Source organism: Jaculus jaculus, chromosome 12, assembly GCF_020740685.1.
Source record: "Jaculus jaculus isolate mJacJac1 chromosome 12, mJacJac1.mat.Y.cur, whole genome shotgun sequence".
Classification (NCBI taxonomy): Eukaryota; Metazoa; Chordata; class Mammalia; order Rodentia; family Dipodidae; genus Jaculus; species Jaculus jaculus.
This window is the reverse complement of record NC_059113.1, coordinates 35008698-35029372: the sequence shown is the minus strand read 5'-3', so window position 1 is coordinate 35029372 and position 20675 is coordinate 35008698.

Genomic DNA, 20675 nt, shown 5'->3' with positions numbered 1-20675 from the left:
TCCAAGCAGAAAAAAACAACCAAACATCCAGGAACCACCAAAAGCAACAAGCACAAATGGGCAGCCAGCAGCATGGATCCTATCAGTGCTCAGGATGCTCTGCATTCCTTGGGGCTGGAAATTAGATCTGCCCCCAAATATACTTTAGGGATGGACTCCAGGATAGTTCCCAGTGATACCTCCTCCCTCTAGGGAGCCGGAGACCCAAGTTGCAAACTTTAATAAAACACCCATGTCTATGGGAGACATGCATTCAAACTAACACGTTTGTCCACTGCCTCCGATCGTCTCATAAGCATCTCACATTGAAAATTCCATTTATTCCAAATTCAAGTGTCCCCAGTCTTTGCCAACTCTAAGATTATTCCAAAGCCCCAATTCTCATCTGAGATTCAAGGCTATCTCTTAACTGTGAGTCCTGTAAAATCACAAGTTACATACTTCCAATGCTTAATGGCACAGAGCAAATCTATCCATTGCTATAAGGCTTAACCAGGAGACACTGGACCAATGCAAAATCAATAACCATTAGGCAAACATCAAACACCTGAAGTTCAAGTCCAACAACAGGAACAGCAATGACAGTCTCCAAATTTTCCTTTTTTCATCCCTCCAGTTGGGCTGAGTAGCCCGGGAAAACTTCTATGCTGATCCAACAGTGCTCCATGGTAGTCATTGCACACATGGGGTATATGCAGGGCATTGTGGGTCTCCATTGCAAACCACAGTCTGTCTTACAATGGCCTCACTCAAGGACATCACCCCACTCCACTTGCTGCATCTCAGCAGTGGCTCCTGGAGCCTCAGGCACTTCATGACCTGCTTCTACACATTTTTTCGTACTTCCAAAATCAATACCAGGTGTGTAGAGACACAGCCATATTGTAAATCCAGGGAAGAAATAAATTATGACCTTGAAGGGTAGGTTTCTTCCTCTCAGCCATCTTCTTTTAAAAGTTTGCATTTCTTCCATTCAGCTTTTCCTGGGTGGAATCATCTCAGGAATCTCTCCATTCGTTTAATGTAAATCATTTAATGGTGGTAATCTCCTTAACAACAGCAGCTTCACTTCCCTAAAACCTGTCTCTGTGTTAGTAATCTTAAACTTGCTTGGATTTTTTGACTTTAAGTCTTATGTATTCCACCAAGCACGCCAGTCCATTACTTTCAAATTCAACCTTGATCAAACTCTTTGGGCATGGGCAAAAGAACACAACCAACCCTTATGCCAACAGCCGAGTCCCAACAAAGTTCTCTGCTGTTTTTCCTTCCCCTTTGAAATTTCCAAAGTCAACACAATGCTCTCTGCAATTAGCATTTTCAAACACTTAGCAAAACAGCCCATAAAACTTGGCTTACTGCTCTGCAAGGCGTCTTCAGTTGCAAGTACCAAGTCCATGCCCATTCCTCCAGAAGAAAAGTCCCAAAAGACCAAAATCCACAAGATCAGATTCAATGAGCAGCAATGCCCCAACTCTCTGGTACCAAATTTATGTTGTAGACAGCTTCATGTTGGTGGGATGAAGATACAAATCAGACACAGTTTATGGGAGGAAGAGGTTTATTTCAAGCTTGCAGATCCAGGAGGAAGTTCCATCAGTGGCAAAAGAAGCTGCTTCCACATATTCAGAGAGAGAAAAATAACAAGACAGCCAGGTATTCCAAAAGCAACAAGCACAAGTGAGCAGCAAGAAGCAGGGATCCCACCAGAGTTTCAGACTACTCTACATATCTTTGGGCTGGAACTAATTTCTGGTCCCAAACACACCTTAGGGCTGGACCCCAGGATCCTCCCCCAGTGACACCTTCTTTAGTCAGGTGGCTATAGACCCGTGTTACAATCTTTAATAAAACACCTGAGTGTATGGGAAACATACCCTCAAACTACCACATATGCGCATTCAGATATCTCTCCACTTGAGTCCCAAATAGTTCCCAGTCACACAGTTTAGCTGTGTCAGCTGCAACACAGGTGTATGACATGAAGCAGAAAGAACAGAATTGTTCAGTCCTCCAAATAAAGACACATTAGGTTTTGTTTTAAGATAGTCCTCCTGGAGGTTCTCAAAGCTTTGGTAAGGGGAAACTTCATCATATACCTTGTACCCTCAATCTCATACCAATCCTTCATGTTTCCTTGTTGCATATCCTAGGTCAGTTTGTAGATCCCCAGTTCTCTGAAGTCTAGTACATTAATCCACCATAGAACTCAGCTTGTGCCCTAATGGGCTCTTCCCATAAAGTGGTTTATGTGAGAACCCCCCATGATGAGGGAATCATGGAATCCATGGAGAGTCACACGGGAAGCCACTCATGTCTATCAAGAAGCCAGACCTGGTGTTACAAGGTGGAGGAAAAGTCTGGTGCAGCTCACAGGCTTCCAGATCATCAGATTAACTGAGCTGCAATATGGAGTAAAAGGAAGGAAAAATTCCAAAGGCCACAAACACACTGAACTTCCTGTGAAGATAAAAAAGCTTTTGGATGCTGAGTCATAAGCTTGTTAAAAATTTCTACACACCAAGCAGGGTGACATTTTCCCATAGTTTTTCTTGGGTGCCTGTAAGGAACCAGAGATCATCCAAAAAAGCCAAAGATAAAATGATGAGCATGCTTTCACTGAACATGTATTTTAGCAAAATTTCGTAAAAGTAAAAGTGAGGGCCTTCAATATAAGCACAAGATCAAGTGTGGCCAGTGGACCATAAGGGTATCAGAAAAGCTGACACAAATTAACAGAGTACAGTAAGTGGGTGACCTCTCAGACTCTCTGGTGAGGGTGCTTTCTGGAAGAGTTAAGGATTGAAGGAGAGAGATCTTATCATATGAGATCAGAGGGGAAGCACAAGCAATTAACAAGGACAAATTTGAAGTACTAATAGGATACTAAGTAGATCAAGGGTCTAAAAGAGAAGATGGTAACATAGGTTCACAGCTGGCACCAGATCATACAGGGTTCTGGGAATTGTGGCAACACATATGAATTTTCCCTTTAAACTCTTGTCTACCAGAGGTGGCCTGGGGTAAAGTAGAAGATACTACCTTAGAAGAACAAGGATTTATAGATAATTATTAGAAACATTTCATTCCCAGGGATGGGATACCTTCCAGTGAGTTGATGCACCCAAAACATTACAGGTGATTGCCAAGGCTCTTGGTTTCACATCAGAACTAGATGGTAAGGCCCTACTGCTGAAAACTACATGTGCTTGGATTGAAAGTCACTGAGAAACCAAGATGGAGCTGAGTGGAATCCTCCTCTCTGTTGACAAGCTGTCATAAAGCAGTAAAGAGCCATCCTGCAGGCAGCTTTTAGGAGAGAGAAGTCATTAACAGTATTAACCAATAATTGACTCTTCAAGCTTTACAGATGACTAGCCAGGCCAAAGGTACCAATTGGTACAATGGTGGCATGTCTGTTATGGGGGAAACCAACTGCTTTGTGATTAGACTTGAAGCCCATTCCATAAGAGGAAACAATTCTTGCCTGGTACTGAACACCTGCCTCATCAAAAGCCTATGGCTGGGAGGTTATAAGCACTAGGAGGGAAACTCCTATTGTTGTCTGGCTAGATGGACATTATGCCCACAAACATGACCCTTAGACACTTGTGTTTACACTCATATATTAACGCTGCAATCACTCACTTTTGGTTAGAAAAGTTTCTCTTTTCAGATGGTGGAGACCATTGGAGTGATTCAGAAGTCATCATAGTGCTGAGAAAAAGTGACAGTGGAATGTTCAGCACAAAGTGAGACATCCTATTATGCCATCCAAGACCCACTGGGGAAGAGGCGTCAGAAAGAATGTAAGAGCCACAGGAAGGGGAGGAGTGCTTACAATACTGTCCTCCAGACACAAAGTGGCCTTGGTATTCATGACCTCACAGGGATTGACACTACCTACACAAAGCATGCATAATAGGAGGGAAAAATTATGACATCAAAATAGAAAAGAGACTTGTTGGAAAGAAGGGATTCAGTGGAGGAGGTCTGGGAAGGGGAAAAAGGAGGGTGGCAGAAGGGTCCTGTGATCAGGTTATATTGTCTTCATGCATGGAAATTGTCAGTAAATAGTTTAAAAAGAGAAGGAGGTGGCTTAGATGTGGTCTGTCCAGGAATTCATGTGTTGAAACCATTGTCATCAGTGGGTAGTGTGGAAACTTTAAGAGATTCGGCCTAAGCCTGGCTCAGTGGCCCATACCAACACTAAGGAAACTGAGTCAGCAAAATCATATGTTTGAGGCTACCTTGGGTTACGTAGCAAATCCCTGTCTCAAAGAGAAGTGGTAATCTTGGCAAAAAGTCTCTAGATCATCGCGGGTGTGTCATCAAGGGGATTTTGGGACTCCATACCATCCAGTTCTGAGATGTGATCATTCCTCCCACACATTATTTGCATGAGGAAGTACAGCAGGCCCTGGGGAGCCTTTCAGGAGCCTGTCCTAGAGCTGTTTGGACTTGCATCATTCCAAACTGCAAGCTAAATAAAACTCTCTTCTTGGGCTAGAGGGGTGGCTTAGCGGCTAAGGCGTTTGCCTACAAAGCCAAAGGACCCAGGTTTGATTCCCCAGGACTGACGTTAGCTAGATGAACAAGGGGGCACACACATCTGGAGTTTGTTTGCAGTGGCTGGAGGCCCTGACATACCCACTCTCTCTCTCCCCCTCTTTCTCTGTCAAATAAATGATAAATAAAAGATTAAAACATTTTTAAAAAAGATTTACAAATCTAAAATAAAACCTCTCTTCTTAATATAGTTAGCCTCCCTGCAGCATTTGTTATGGAAATGAAAAATAACTAATATAGAAGGTAGGACATAGACACAAATCAATAAAGGGATAAAATGAGCTACAGGAATTAAAAGCAACCTATTGAGCTGTGTATTTGTGGGTTCCTAACTCCCCTGAAAAATGCTAATAAATTACTAAATTCATCACATTGTCCAAGTACCTCTTATATTGCCATCTGGCCTCCCTCAGCCTCTAGTTGCAGGGCTTTCCGATCAGGAGTATTAAATGGGTGGCTGCAGAGGGGTGCTGGTGGCCAGCAATTGAGTTTTAGAACTCATACATTTCTTAACAATGGGAAGGCTTTCTATCTGTTGGTATTGCTAAGTGACCTCAAGTCCCTACCCCAGTTTGGAGTTGTATGATTCGTTTGTACCTGGCACCAGCTCATACATGTGAAATTAAACACATTTGATTGGTTCACATGCAAACTTTGGCACACAGCTGAGACAGCCCCTTTCACATTGATGAACTACGGTGGATGAGCCAGGTAAACACCATCGAGGACAGACAACATCCTGCTCATAATTCATTCCATCCAGTGTGGCAGGGAGAGCCTATTGCCTGCTCTTAGAACCTCCACCCCCCACCACCCCAAATCTCCAACACCTCTAAGTCTACAGGGCAGAAATTCTCGTTTCCACAGTGCAAGAGAACTGCAAAATGAGGAGAAAATGGGTTTGCACATTTCTTAATTGGCAGCCAAAGAAGTAGATGGTAAGGAAGAGTCTGATCTATTTAGAGATATTGACTATTGCTGAGGGTTAGGCGCCCTCTACTGGCAGACTCTGCAGCAAGCGGCTATGCGTTTAGTTTTGGTTTTGTTTTTAAATGATTTCTGTGCCTGGGGGAGGCTTGCTTGCTTTGTAAACACTTAGAATGCAGGTGTTTCTCTTTAGGTATTTGAAAATTAAAAAATAAAATAGTCTAAAACAGGTCACACCTCATTCAAGGGAAATATTCTCATGACTTCATAAATCATGGAGAGAATCTTTAAAAATTTTTAGAACTGAGTACGGAGTACTCTTGGCTCAATGGAAAATACTGGGGTGGACATTTTCAGAAGTTTTTCTTTTCAAGTGGAATACTAATATCTACTCAATATCAAATATTATTATAATTTAAGAATGAATATGTTTATAGTTAGTGTGAATAATGTTTGCATTATCATAATCACATTCATTTAAACAAAATTTATGATATAACTATGCTGACAGTAGATAGCAAATATGTGTGAATATAGAAAAGAATTAAATTAAATGTTAATATTCTGTGAAAAGCAATATAATAGATCACGTCTAGATTATATTAATACATATAGCCATATAATCACAATACTTGGTAATAAGGAGTCTAGACTAGAAGAATCAAGTAAGTGTTGAAGGTTGAAGGTTTGATTCAGATGTCCTCAATAAACTTAGGTATTCTGAATGGTAGGTTCCCAGCTGATGGCTATTTGGGAATTAACGCCTCCTGGAGGCAGTGTGTTGTTGGGGGATGGAGGGGTTATGGGTACTATAGCCATTTTCCCCTTGACAATGTTTGGCACACTCTCCTGTTGCTATTATCCACCTGATGTTGGCCATGAGGTGATGTCCATCCTCTGCTCATGTCATCATTTTCCCTGCCATCATAGAGCTTCCCTTCAAGTCTGTACAGCTTGATGGACTGTTCTGGTCAGAGTTGAAAGATCTGAATGTGGTAAAAACTAAGGACTGTGAGGTTTGGCTTATGAAGGTAAGAAAAACTTTGCCTGGACTGGGCTAGAAGCAGTTTATGTGATAGGCCTACTGTTATGCCTGTGTCCTGAGAACTTGTGCAGGGTTGCTTTGCATAGAAATGGACTGGTGTGGGTAGAGGGATATGGCACGGAAATGAAATCTTTGGGCTGCAACTTCTGCCCATTCAGCTGTAATTATATGAGAGATTACAACCTGTGAGATTGGGCCAGCTAACCTGCATTGGGGCAACAGGAATAATGTATACCCTTTTGAGGGGGCCTGAATGCTTAAGGAGTGCCCTGTTCTTCAAAGTCTGCTTTATTCCCTCCTCCCTGCCCCCATTAACAACTTGACACTCTACTTGGCATTATGGAGTATAAGAAATGCAGGAAAGAGAGGGTCATTGAATTTGCAACAACTTTCTTTAGTTTTGGAAATGCCCATGGACAATATGAAGCATGATTGCCTGCATGGAGACCTGATGGAGCCATGAGGATGCACCACTGGTGCAGTGGAGATGCCAGGACCACAAGATGGCTATTAAAGAGAGCTGCCAGCCCCAGATGAAGTTTATCAAGACTGTGGGTAGCCTAGCTGGAGGGGCAGAATTAGAACTCTAGAGACTTGTTGCTGGTTAGAATTATCAGACTTGAAGATTTGTCACAGACTAGAGTTGTTGGACTTGGAGCTACAGAGTTTGACTTTTGCCCTGTTTAAATGTTGTATTGGTTCAATAATTCTTTGCTATGCCCAATGATATCTTTTGCAGTGTGAGTGTTGACTCTGTGCCATTATGGCTTTGAGGGGTAATTTGTTTTTGTATTATGGATTATGGGGATGTTTGAGCATCCTTGGGATTGTTAAAACCATGGGACTTTTTAAGCTGAACTGAATACATTGCAGTTTATGGTTATCAGTTTATGGGGGCCAGGGGCAGAATGTGGTAGTTTGATTCCAGTGTCCTCCATAAACTTAGATGTTCTAAATGCTAGATTCTCAGCTGATGAAGATTTGGGAATTAACACTTCCTGGATGCAGTGTATTGTTGGGGTGGGCTTATGGGTATTATAGCAGTTTCCTCTTTCTAGTGTTTGGCACACTCTCCTGTTGCTGTTGTCCATCTGATGTTGGCCAGGAGGTGATGTCCACCCTCTGGTCATGCCATCGTTTTTTCCTACCATGATAGAGCTTCCCCTTGAGTCTGTAAACCAAAATAAATATTTTTGTCTCCAAACTGCTCTTGGTTGGGTGTTTTCCGCCAGCAATGCAAACCTGACTTCAACAAAAGTAATTGATTGGTTCAGGGGCAGGATTTACACTCAAAATAATGTAAATTTTATGCTTTCATGGGGGAAAAAAAGAGCTTTAAACTAGGCGAGAGGGATGGCTTAGCATTTAAGGTGTTTGACTGAAAAGCCAAAGGACCCTGGTTCAACTCCCCAGGACCCACATAAGCAAGAGGCACAAAGTGGCACATCCATCTGGAGTTTGTTTGCTGTGGCTGGAGGCCCTGGTGTGACCATTCTCTCATTTTCTCTCTCCCTCATAAATAAAACTTAAATTTTTTTTTTCAAAAAAGAAAAGAGCTTAAATTTTCAAGCCAAATGTGGTGGCTTATAATTCCCATATGCCAGAAGCTAAGGAGCAGTTGCTGTAAGTTCAAGGCCAGTTTGGGCCACACAGCAAGACTATGTTCAAATAATGAGGGCAAGGAAAATCAGCTGATAGTAAGAAAGACTGCGGGATAGAAGTTAAGGTTGCTGATATGAGTGCTGTACTGTTGTTGGACTTTTAAAAGCAGGTACATGGATTTTATTAGATGAAGTTTTTTGTTTTGTCTCGTTTTGTTGAGGTAGAATCTCTCCCTAGCCCAGGCTGACCTGGAACTCACTCCATAGTCCCAGGCTATCCGAGAACTCACTGTGTTCCTCTACCTCTGCCTCCCAAGTGCTGGGATTCATGGTGTGTACCACCATGCCTAGCATTTTTGTGTGTGTTTTTTATGTTGTTGTTATTTTGTTTAATTTTATTAGATGAAGTTTTAATGGCAGAGGACAGGTGGCGATGCAGAAGAAACACATTTGATTATTCAGTCATGGTAGAGAAGAGAGGAGACCTTCCTTTCTTCTTTTCTCCCTTCCATCCTATCAGATGGTTGATTGCAGGAGCAAGTATCTTATGTGGGTGTATGTGGGTGTTCTAGCCACTTAACCTACAACTCTCAGCCCTTAAGTTGTGAAGCTTTCTCGCCTACATTGTCTATACATTCTTCACTGTTAGATTGAGGTACTTTTCTTCAAAAGGCAGTGAGGCAATTTCAGCCCACAGTATCCCCTGTTGCACAGTAAGTGGATTTTGAGTGTGATCTTGCTTATGAGTAGCAGACAAGTGCACAGTTCAGTCTGGGGAGCACCTTTTATTATAAGGTAAGTGGGTGTGAACTGCGAGTTCCTGTATCAAGTGGATAGGACCCAGCGAGGCTTCCTTCTGCGTCGTCCCTGCAGAAGGAGGAAAAGCCTGAGACACTGACAGCACATGAAGAGACACGGAAGCCTGGCTGTGGTAACTAACACACCCAAGGCCAGGCCACGAATCCTTCATCGTGACCTAACCACCTCTCATCACATGCACCTCCCAACACTGTCATGTTGGGAATTTAGCCCCCAACACGTTAACTCTGGGGGATGCGTTGAAACCCTCTCCTCATTTTTATCATGAATGACACAAGCCAATGCACTCAGAGTGCTAGGCAAAACCACTGAGCTACAAGTTGTCATTTATAAATGAAGGCAATAAAGTAGATTTTTATTAAACAAGACCCATGAAAAGACAATCATTAGAAGCATACTTCTAACTGACTGGAGGATACTAAAATATTACGAGTAAGGAAGTCATTGCATCACATTTGATGGGGTTCAGCACTTAAGCCTAAGTAAACAAGGCCCATATTTATCTAGTTCTTTCCAGGATAAATGTAAATCTAGTAGTAAAAATGAATCTAAAATCAAAACATCTGTTCCTTTCAAAATAATGTAAAATTCATGATTTCATAAAAAAATGAGTTTAGAATGTCAGTTAATATTAACAAAAGCTGAGAAATGAGAGGAGAGGGGAGAGAGGATGATTGTGTACTCAAAAGGCAGTTTCCTTCTTGACTGGGTGAATCGTTCAATGTAAAGAGAAAGGGAGCTTTTGAAAAATTAAAAAGATAAATATCAAAGAAAGTCAAAGCAAAGTAAACACGGGCCCTCGAACAAATAGAAGTTACACACGTAACAGCACAAAACAGTCCTCAAAAAGTATAAAACTATATGTTAGAACACGAAATGGGCCTTTGTACAAATGAATGTTGATGCTAAGCACTTCTCTTAAGTCACACCCTCAAGTTGTTTTCTCCAAATCCAGCCATTGTCATCTATCGCAGCATCTAAGTCAAAGGCATTCAGATGATAAAAAGTAAAATAATGGACAAAAATAAAGCATTCACAGTCAATCAAGTCCAGGAAATAAGTATGGATGTATAGATATCAGATGTCAACCAATAGGTGGAGATGCTACTTGTCACAGATCCAACGAGCAACAGTTAAACGCATACATAGAAGAAACACAATTCATTCATTAAGATAAGAGTGATGCCTCTCATAATTAAACAATATGCACTCAACATTAATAAGATGCATCTTTTTAAATTTTTTGACATTTTTATTTATTTTCAAGCAGAGAGAGATAGAGAGAAGAAAGACAGATTGGCAGCAGGGTGGGGGGCAGGGCCTCCAGCCACTGCAAACGAACTCTAGATGCATCTGGCTTTACATGGGTACTAGAGAACTGAATCTGGGTCATTAGGCTTTGCAGGCAGGCTCCTTAAATCTCTGAGCCATCTCTTCGGCCCAGCTGCATCTATTTTATATTTTACTTACTTATTTATTTGTTTGAGAGAGTTAGAAAGAGGAAGAGAGAGACTGTGTGTGCTAGGATCTCCAACTACAGTAAATGAACTCCACACATCGCCACCTTGTGCGTTTGGCTTCATGTGGGTACTGGGGAATCTAACCTGGGTCCTGAGGCTTTGCAGGCAAGTGCCCTAATCGCTGAGCCATCTCTCCAGCCCAAGATGCACCTTTTAACTAAACATTTTGGGTCAACAGAAATCTTAACTTGTTAAATAAAAACAAGCAAAGTAACATCTCTGTTGTATGGCCAGATATAGCATGATGCCATCTTGGAATACAGAATGCTTTGGCCCAGTAACCATTGTAACTTGGAGCAGACTATAGAAATAACCAGGTATATGGCCATGATAACAGAGCCACTGACACTCCCTAGTAGATGGAGTGGGGTAGGGTCACAAGATCCTCACCTAGGATTGTAGCTATTGTTCCCTCTTGCTCTCTCCCTTCCACCTTAACCCCAGCTACATTAGATAGGAGGTCTAGAGTTAACTAGAAGGAGGGCTCCACGATGCAGCTTCCAGGATGGGGTGGAACTGTGTGGTGACACACTGTCTTTGAGTCACGTACAGTCCTGCAAGCAACCCCTTACTTGTGCTCTGTAGGCAATGTCAGTGAACTCACTGGTTCACCAAAGCCTAATTTCAGTGCATTTGTTACTTTGGTCTATGGTTTTGAACCCTATCTGAGGTGAACAGTTGTGTGTTCACTTCTACCCAGAGAAAAAGTTTCATGTACCACTTAGAACCCAGTGTGGGGCATGACAGAACTGAGTTTGGAAGGAGCCATTATGTGGTCCTGGCCATGTGTAACAAACCATGCAACTGAGGCAGAACCCCAGGCTTGCTCGGATTCCAGATGCCTGCCTGAGTGTCTGGCTTTTATGTGGGTTCTGGGAATTCAAACTCAGGTCCTCACACTTATTTGCACAGCAAGCACTTTATCCATTGAGCCATCTCTCCAGCCCTCACAGCACTTTTTTCTGGTAGAAGATGGAAGTTATCCTTAGAGAAGACAAACCCCTCTAGAAGTGCAGATCTAAAGAAAGTATGTGCCAGCATTCTTCAAGACTCAGTGAACTTGGGCTGGAGGGATTGCTTAGTGGTTAAGGCATCTGCCTGCAAAGCCAAAGGGCCCAGGTTCGATTGCCCAGCACCCACATTAGCCAGATGCACAAGGGGGAATACATGTCTGGAGTTCCTTTGCAGTGGCTGGAGGCCCTGGAGTGCCCATTCTCTCTCTCTCTCTCTCTCTCTCTCTCTCTCTCTCTCTCTTTCTATTGAATAAATAAATAAATATAAATAAAATAAAAAGAATCAGTGAATTGATATAAATACACATATTTTTGACTGAGCAATGTGAATGGCCCTGTTGAGCTATGTAAATGTTTGTATCTTTTAGGGACAAGGTAACTTACACAACTCGTATGACTTAACTTGGATTTAAACTCTTCTACGATTAAAATGTGTGGCTATTCTCTAGGAAGATGTGATACACATACAGGGCCCTTCATTGTCAGTGGGGAGTTTATGTAAAGATCTCCCCTCAGCATATCCAAATCTGTACACATTCAAGTCCTTTAGTATTTGTATATGAGCTATGAACATACTCCTGTAAACTTTAAATCACCTCTACATGATGTAAATCTTTCCTGAATAGTTGTGGTACTGTGTTGTTTAAGGAGTTATGACAAGAAAAATGTCTCTGCTCACTCAGTATAGGGGCTTTGGGTGTTTTCTGTCTCTGGCTGATTGACTCAGCAGATGCAATAGCCAGGTGTCGAGTGCTGATCCTGTGTTCTTGGCTCACCCAGACCATTTGTTTGACAGGCAGGCAGCACCGGAGAAGTCAGGCTTCTCTTGCGAGAGTAGGGTTGCCAACCTCAGGCTACAATACAGGCACAAGGCTATGTCTTTACTTGTGAACTGTCTCTAAGAGTTGAACAATCCTAAGGGAAATGGTAATCAAAACTGGCATTGGGATGGACATTGATGATGTTTTAAAGGGAAAAAAAATTGAGAGGCTTAGCATGGTCATCAATTATTCAAAGCGCATTGCGAAAGCCAGAGGACCTTTCATCTCTTGTATTTAGAAACCTGGTTCTTTGGAAGTCTGGATTCAGAACCAATTTGGAAGGGTAGCAGAACTTTAAGAAAGGTTGAATGGTCAGCCCAGCAACCAGAGCAGAAAAGGAGCGGGACACTGAGACGATGGGGTGGGCAACTGGGTGGATGCACTGAATGGTCTGGGTATGAACATGAAGTATATCTCCTTGCTGAAGAATAATTCTTTTCCTCTTCCTGGTTCTATGCAAAGACCATGAAGTGAGACAAGAACCATGGGGCTGGAAGATGGACTCTAAGGAACTAGCTGAATTGAATGCAGGAGTACCCAGGTAAACAATGTCTATGCAAGGCTGATCATGCCACACTCTATGAGGACACTTTTTAAGACTGCAGTTGGGTTTCCTGTGCTATAGAAACTCAATATTTTTCTTGAATAACATTGAAGCTTGGTTAATAGTTGACTGTGATCACAGAAGCCAAGTCACTTGGGCTGATGTGATGGTAGGAAATTTTATATATGGAGCTTTAAAACAACTGCTGGCTGAGGGACTGCAGTCAGGGGAGGCAAACTATTAGTGAGACTGTTGGATATACGTCAGTCCTAGTTAAGGTGACTTGCTCTTGCAAGAAGAGAAGGGGTCAACTATATAGGGATAGCAGCTAGCTGATGGGATGGTACTCTGCAGATGCCACCCTTTGATTTTTTCCCCTGGTGGGCTGGATAGTAAGCATAGCTCTAACTTGGCAAGCCTCAGCCTTGGCAAGAGGAAAACAATGCTGTTGGGGTCACACGTATTCTCAGTTTCTGCTATTATGGCTGTTCCACTCATGGGTATTTTATGGAACAATTATGTAGCACTTGTTCTTGCACCAATGCTCTTCAATGGGAGTATAGGATGCAAAGCAAGACCGTGGCATCCAATACCTATTCCCCCATGTACAATAAATGCTCTCCATATTCACTCCAGATCTCCTTGGCTCATTCTCCCATCTTGTTTCTCCCAGGCCCTTAGCCAATCACTGAAGTATTTCCACTGACCGGGAGAACATATGCGTTCTAACCTGCAAGCACCTTCCCACATGATGCAAACGGGCATGAGTACTACCAGAAGTTCTGCTCGTGAGGAGGATTTCTTCTGCTGCTTCTCAAAGTTGTCCCTGTGTGTGGAAGAAGGGAAAAAGTATGATTGCGGTCCACACAAACAAGCCTAGCCAGCTGACCTCATTTTTATACTAGGTACTGGATTTTTTTTTTTCCTCCTCTGCCAGCTGTATATAGGGAATGAAACCACAGGTATGAGCTGTGGATGACCTGTGCATTGACACACAAGGAGATAATATGAAATGAGAATATGTTGTCAGGGCTACCTGTGTTCTTTGGACCTTTTCTAGGTCAATCCAAACGATACCACTTTGATCTTACACTATCTTCCCAACCTATGTCTTAGTGGACCTAATAGCTTATTGTGAGCCCTTTCATGTCCCATCATGGCTAGACATTCTGTCCTTTTAAGCAGCAGACCAGCACTCATGTGTTATGTGTGTGTGCATGAAGGCACACATATGTGCGCATGTGGTTTTAATAATGTATTATTTTCTGTTGAAAATGGGACAGTTTTGTTTAAAAACCTAAGAATTCATAGGAAATAGGAGTTTTTTAATAGGCTTGCTAAAGACTCCACAAAACATCCCAACAGTAGGGCAATTTACTCTGAAGCCTGAATTTCGTCTGAAATCCTTCCTTGCAACAGGCCCTACTAAAACTCCAACATTGCCAGATAAATGGGTGAGAACTGCTTTCCAGAGTGTGTGTTCTCTTGTGTCTAAAACCTGAAGAGATGACTAAGCTGTCAGAGACCTGTGACTACAGGAGGAAGAAAAGATGGCCCATTTGGTTCCAGAACACAATATCCCTGAATTCTCAAGTAATGCATCAAACCTGTGAACCTCTTCTCTCTCCCACACGGCTTTTCACATATCAGGTTCAGCTCATGTGATGTCAGCAACATGGGCTAATCTTTGTCTTCTACAGACTGTCCAGATGGCCCTGATACTTTCTAGCACCACACTGACATAGAGAAAGAGAATTAACATCTCTCTAGGGCAAGACCATGAACGTACACTGCGATTCAACCCCTATGAATGCAAATGGCTTCTGGCCTCCTGTTTGATAGCCACTGAAAAGAAGGCATTTGCCGGATCAATAGTGGCATGCCACTTACCAGAGCCTCTAATAAAGACACCACTTCCAACTCAGCAGCTGCAGTTGGTTGTAATATTTAGTTAAGTTTGCAGCGCACACTGTTATTTTCCATGCTCAATCTGGTTATCACAGGACTTGTAACCATGTATCCTTTAAATCACTGAATGACCAAAACCAGCATTTCACCCAGAGATGTGCACATGACTTAATATTTACAGTCTTGGCTGGTGTGGGGGGCTTCTGTACCAACTTTCTTACTCAATGGCTCTGAGTTTTTAGGTCAGTGAATCAGTAAGAATTTTGCTAGCAACGCCCTAGGTCCGTTTCCATCATTCATTTCAGCACTGGAGACATGGTTACTGACTGTACCCAGATCCAGGAGTCACTGTGAGATGGACGTGGGTCAGAACTCCATCATGTGCTAACCTTATACCTAACATATCAAGTATGGTACATTGGGGCTCTGCGGTCAGTGTCAACTTGAATCATGCATATCAATCCTCCAATGTGTGCTGTGACTTGAGTGAATGGTCATTTTGGGGAAGAACTGGTAGACTCAATAATATATATACATATATATATATACATATGGTCTTAATTCATTTTCTATTGCCAAAACAGAATACTGCACAGTGTGTAATTTGTAAAAAGCCCAAGAGCAAGGTGTCATCAATACCCCAGCTTCTGGTGAGGACTTTGTTGTTTGTACTCCCATGGTGGAGAGCAAAACAGAACGATGGTGGATACAAAAAGGCCAGCACTAACATAACCTTAGATAGATTTATAACAGCTCTCCAAGTACCCAACCCACTCTCACAAGAGCTAAATTAACCCAATTCCTGAAGGGTCAGACCACCTCTGAGCACCATCAAAGTAAGACATTACACCTCAGTTTGAGTTTAGAGGGAGGTACCATATTCAAACCTTAGCCCATATTTTCCATGATATCTCATAGTCTTGATTCATAGAGATCTGGTCTTTGTTTAGACAGCCACCACTAAACTCTTCAACATTCCTGGTACCTCACACAAATGAAGTGCATTCTTTATCACCTTTCCTCCAGGTCCTCTGGATAGCACAGTCAGGGTAAGCCTGTGTATCTGCTGACTTCATATGGTACAGCCATGCTATGACATATACCTCTCTAGGTCTCCATAAGTGTGCTTGGTCTGGAAGTTCATCTCAGCGAACCTGAAACTGTCTGTTACAGAAGTTAGAACTGAGGAGTGGACTGAGGTGAACCTGACCATGTGGATGTTGATCTTTTGAAACCTTTGTTTTGGAGAAATGGGCATGGACTTGGTGCTTGCAAATGAAGATGCCTTCTGGAGTGGTAAGCCAAGTTTTATGGACTATTCTGATGAAGGTTTGAGAATTCTAAGTGCAGATCATATTGAACTTTGAGGCTTGGCTTATGAGCTTTCTAGGGGGAAGGAAAGACTGCAGAGGACTTTACTGGAACTAGGCTACGGGTATAAGGGCTGGCTGCATCCTGCTGCCCAGGCCCAGAGATTTGATCAAGGTTAAATTTGTAATGGACTGATGTGCTTGGCTAGAGACAGTGGACTGAGAGATTTAAGATTTTAAGCTGGAAAACCTCAAGCAAGTAAAAGTACAGGCACTGAGACTGGTTTTAGGTTACTGAATCTGCTATTGTCGAACACATTAGCAATCTTAAGGAAGATGGTCCAACTGCTTTACTGTGGAAAGGATGCCTGAGGAAAGACTATCATAGAAATGCAAACACTTTTGGAAAGAGTTGACTGGAGAAGGAACCTGCTTTTCAAAATGATTTGTTTTGTCCCTGAATTAAGAATATAGCTGTGTCCTACACAACTGATACTGGTTTCAGAAGCATTAAAAATACATGGAGTGGTAGTGAATTGCACAAGGTTCCAGGAACTGCTGCTGAGACGCAGCATGAGGCAGGGCCTGATGCCCTGATAGGCTGAAAGAGCCTTTGGAAGATGGACCATGGTTTGCATGAAGACATGAAGATGTTTTGTATATACCAGGACAATGCAAGGGCTACCATGGAGTTCACTGTTAGCCTGGGATGGAAGTGTTCCCTGGCTACTCTACCCAGCTGGAGGGGCGGAATTGGAAAATCTGGAGACTGTTAGTGTCCAGTTGTACTGAACTTAAACTGCAGAAGTTTGATGTTTGTTTGATGGTGGTTGAGTTTGCATTGTTTTAGTCTATCCTTGTGATGCATTGTAACCACAGCCTGGTCTAACAGTTCCTTTGACGTCTAAGCCCTCTACTACTGTACTAGGCTAGCACTTCCTCAACGGACTCACATTGATGCTGACCTTGATTTGGTTTCTGCTCTTCTTGGTGGAATGGAAGCTGAAAGCCTTTCTAAGAAGACCCAGCTTTACCTTCATTGTTTCATTGCAGACCCTTTGGTCCAATGGGAAGAAGTGTTACCTTTACCAAGACGGAGAAGTTCATTCCCACAAGCCCGACCATCCAAGGGTCACCTAGGACACAAATGTCCTCTACAAAGTCTCAATGTCCCACCCTTCCCTACAAAAGCTTTGACTCTGAGGCAGGAAACATGCCTGGGAGTCTTTTTGGGTTACACAGTTATGTGGGGGGGTATGTGATATGATATGTATAGTTCATGCACGCGTGTGTGAAAGTGGACACACTGTGCACACATGTGTGGGGGCCAGATGAGGATGGTGGGTGTCCTACTCTTTTCACTCATTTGTGTGCTTCACTGAAATGAAGTCTCTCAATCCAGAGCTGCCATTTTTGCTTTGCATTTTTAATTTTTTCCGAGTCCTTGTAAAAGATAAGAAAAATATCCTCTGGCTTTCACATTTTGCTTTGAGTTGCCGATCATTGCCTATGTTTCTTGTTCTCTGCTTGTGTGTGTGCATGTATGTAACACACATGCACACACACACACACGCACACACACATGCATATACAGGCCAGAGGTTAAGATCAGGCAACTTCCTCAGCTTCTCTATTTGAGACAATGACTCTCACTAAACACAGGACTTGTCAATTCAGCAGGACGACTTAGCCAGTGAACCCCAGGGATTCCTGCCTCTTCCTCTCATGCTGAAATTACAGGCAAGCTCTGCCATGCCATGCATTTTATGTGGGTTCCAGGGATCCACACACAGGCCCTCATGCTTTACCTGCCGAGCCATGTCCTCAGCCCCTCTCATCCTCTCGTTGTCAATAAACAGTGGTGCCACCCAGTTTTACCACCCTTATCATTCCACTTCTCCCTTCCAGCTACACTGCACAGTGTGTACCAGCAGAAGATGGCAGGGGAGTCTGAGTAAGGTACCCAATGTGCCAGGTACAGTTGACACTCTACTCACCTCAGTGATATGGCCTCCTGTGGCCCTTAGAGACCCAACTCAGAATTCTGTCTTAACACCATTGCTGGCCCTGGACGAGGGTTCCCAAAGCACAGGTGGAGACCAAGGTTTGTGAGTCGTTAATTAACCAGTGATCTTCAGAAAGATTACCTGTAGGTGAATGACGGCTGCAGGAGATAGCAGCCGACAGAGCAAACTATTGTGCAATTATGGTCTGCCAGACCACCTGAAGTAAATGGGTAGAATTTGGGGAGCTGTTTGCTAAAGAACATTACAGAAGAAGTAAATCATTTTCTTTGCAGTCAAAAGAACACATATTATCTAGGAGAAAGTGCTTTAGGTAGCTGGTGCCTCCGAAGGGGACTGAATGACCAGCATGACAAACACCAGATGTGCCCTGTCTATTGTACTTGCCACAAAGTCCAGCATACTGTCCACAGTGTCAAATCACAGACTCATTAACTGTGTGGCCTTAGACAACTTTTTTTTAAAATTTCTCTAACTCTCTGAACCTTAATTTCAGCAACTGAAAAATCATAGATATGGAAGACACCTGTGTCTAATGACTGCTATAAAATTTTATCAAACAACCATGTGAAGGCTTTGTTGGGAAATGCCATTTATTTGTTTTCATCATCAACATCATCACTATTTTCTAAGCCAATTTGGAAGTGAAAAAATATCTTCTCTTAGGAGAAAAAAAGAGAAGCTATCATTTTTTTTTCTTCATAATTCTTTGTGAATAGGGAAAAAAATCAAAGATGGCAAACCAAAGAGAACCACTTTCACATTCTGTGGAACAATCTCCTCAACAGCTAAGAAAAAGTGTGAGGTTTTGTATGTCAAAGTCAAGAGCTAGAGAAACAGTGGCTATGGATGTGGTGGACAAGGAAGGCCACTGGGAAGAAATTTAGTAGACGTGGAATCTAAGGCCCACATGAGCCACCGTGAATCTCTACATCATCTGGAATATATGTTGCTGAGACACGAGAAGAATTTGAACTTAGGCATTCCTCAGATCAAATCCCAGCCCCACCATTTTTCAGGTGGATAACTCTGGGGAAGTATTTAATTTTTCTATCCCTTGGGACACTCATCTTGAGAATGAAAAAGATGAGATGACTCTCAATCTTCACTGTTTATCAGAATCACCAACAAGCAGCTTAGGGTTATTTTTTTCAGTGCTATTCTTACCAAAGGCCAAAGAAATCAGCAGTGCAGAATTGCTGACCCCTGGGCATCTGTATATTTTAACTCTTGCAAAGGTGCCTCTGCTCAGGTGTGTCAGATGCTCCATGAAAGGGGAGAACTGCTGGCTAAACCATCTCTTGGGGCTGATGTTGCTGCATTGCGGAAAGGCTGATAACCTCAGCACTGCATGGTGAATTTGGTAAGGTGTGCTTAACTACTGTGGGTACCACCACCAAGGTCAAGACAAGAAAAGCTTGCCCTGGGCTGGAGAAATGGCTTAGCAGTTAAGCGCTTGCCTGTGAAACCTAAGGACCCCAGTTCGAGGCTTGATTCCCCAGGACCCGTGTTAGCCAGATGCAGAAGGGGGCGCATGCGTCTGGAGTTCGTTTGCAGTGTGACTGGAGGCACTGACATGCCCATTCTCTCTCTCTCTTTCTGCCTCTTTCTTCTCTGTCACTCTCAAATAAATAAATAAAAATGAACAAAAAAATTTAAAAAAAGAAAAGCTTGTCCTCTGTATGTTTATGCTTTCAAAGGAACACTGCCATCCCCGAGTACACAACCAAGTGAAGGAAAGAAGTCTTTGCAGCTGATTGAAAGGCAGGACTACTTTGTCTTAAACAGATGGTCACAGGAGCCCTTGGAATTTCCTTACACTGTCAGCTGTGGGCTCCTCATAGAAAGACATTGTCAACATCAGAGCAGATCAATGATGCAAGAGGGCCTGCTCCCCAGTGTGCTGGGATATTTTTTACTTCTTTGTTGTTTATAAAAACAGCTTTTCTCCCTGATAGCAATTTTTTTTTTCTCAAAACTCCTGTCATTTGTCAAGGTGACCCTTCAGAAAATTAGAGCCATCTTTGTTTGTTGACATCTGGCTTACTCATCAATTCAATAGTTTCTGTTTTGATCAGTTTTAACATATTTTATATTTATTTATTTATTTGCGAGAGAAAGAGATAGATAAATAGGGAGAGAGAGAGAGAGAGAGAAAATGGGTGTTCCAGAGCCTCCAGCCACTGCAAATGAACTCCAGATACATGCACCCCCTTGTACATCTGACTTACATGGGTCCAGGGGAATCAAACCTGGGTCCTTTGGCTTTGCAGGCAAACACCTTAACCACTAATCCATCTCTCCAGCCCCAATTTGATAGGTTTTAATTGATCACCATCACCTTGGAAATGGTTGTCAGGCTAGCAGTGAGAGTCTTCTGGCAACAGGATCCTGATTTGGTTTCCAGTACAGAAATGAGTTCTCTCCCCCTGAGCAGGCCTTGTGTCCACCTGGAGAATAGTAGTTTGACCATTTTCATTCACATGAGAAGGGGATCTTCATCTTCTTCCAGGAATACTGGGAAGCCAGTGGCCTTTTCTCCTCACTGCTGAAGGAGTCAGCCAGAGTGACCGA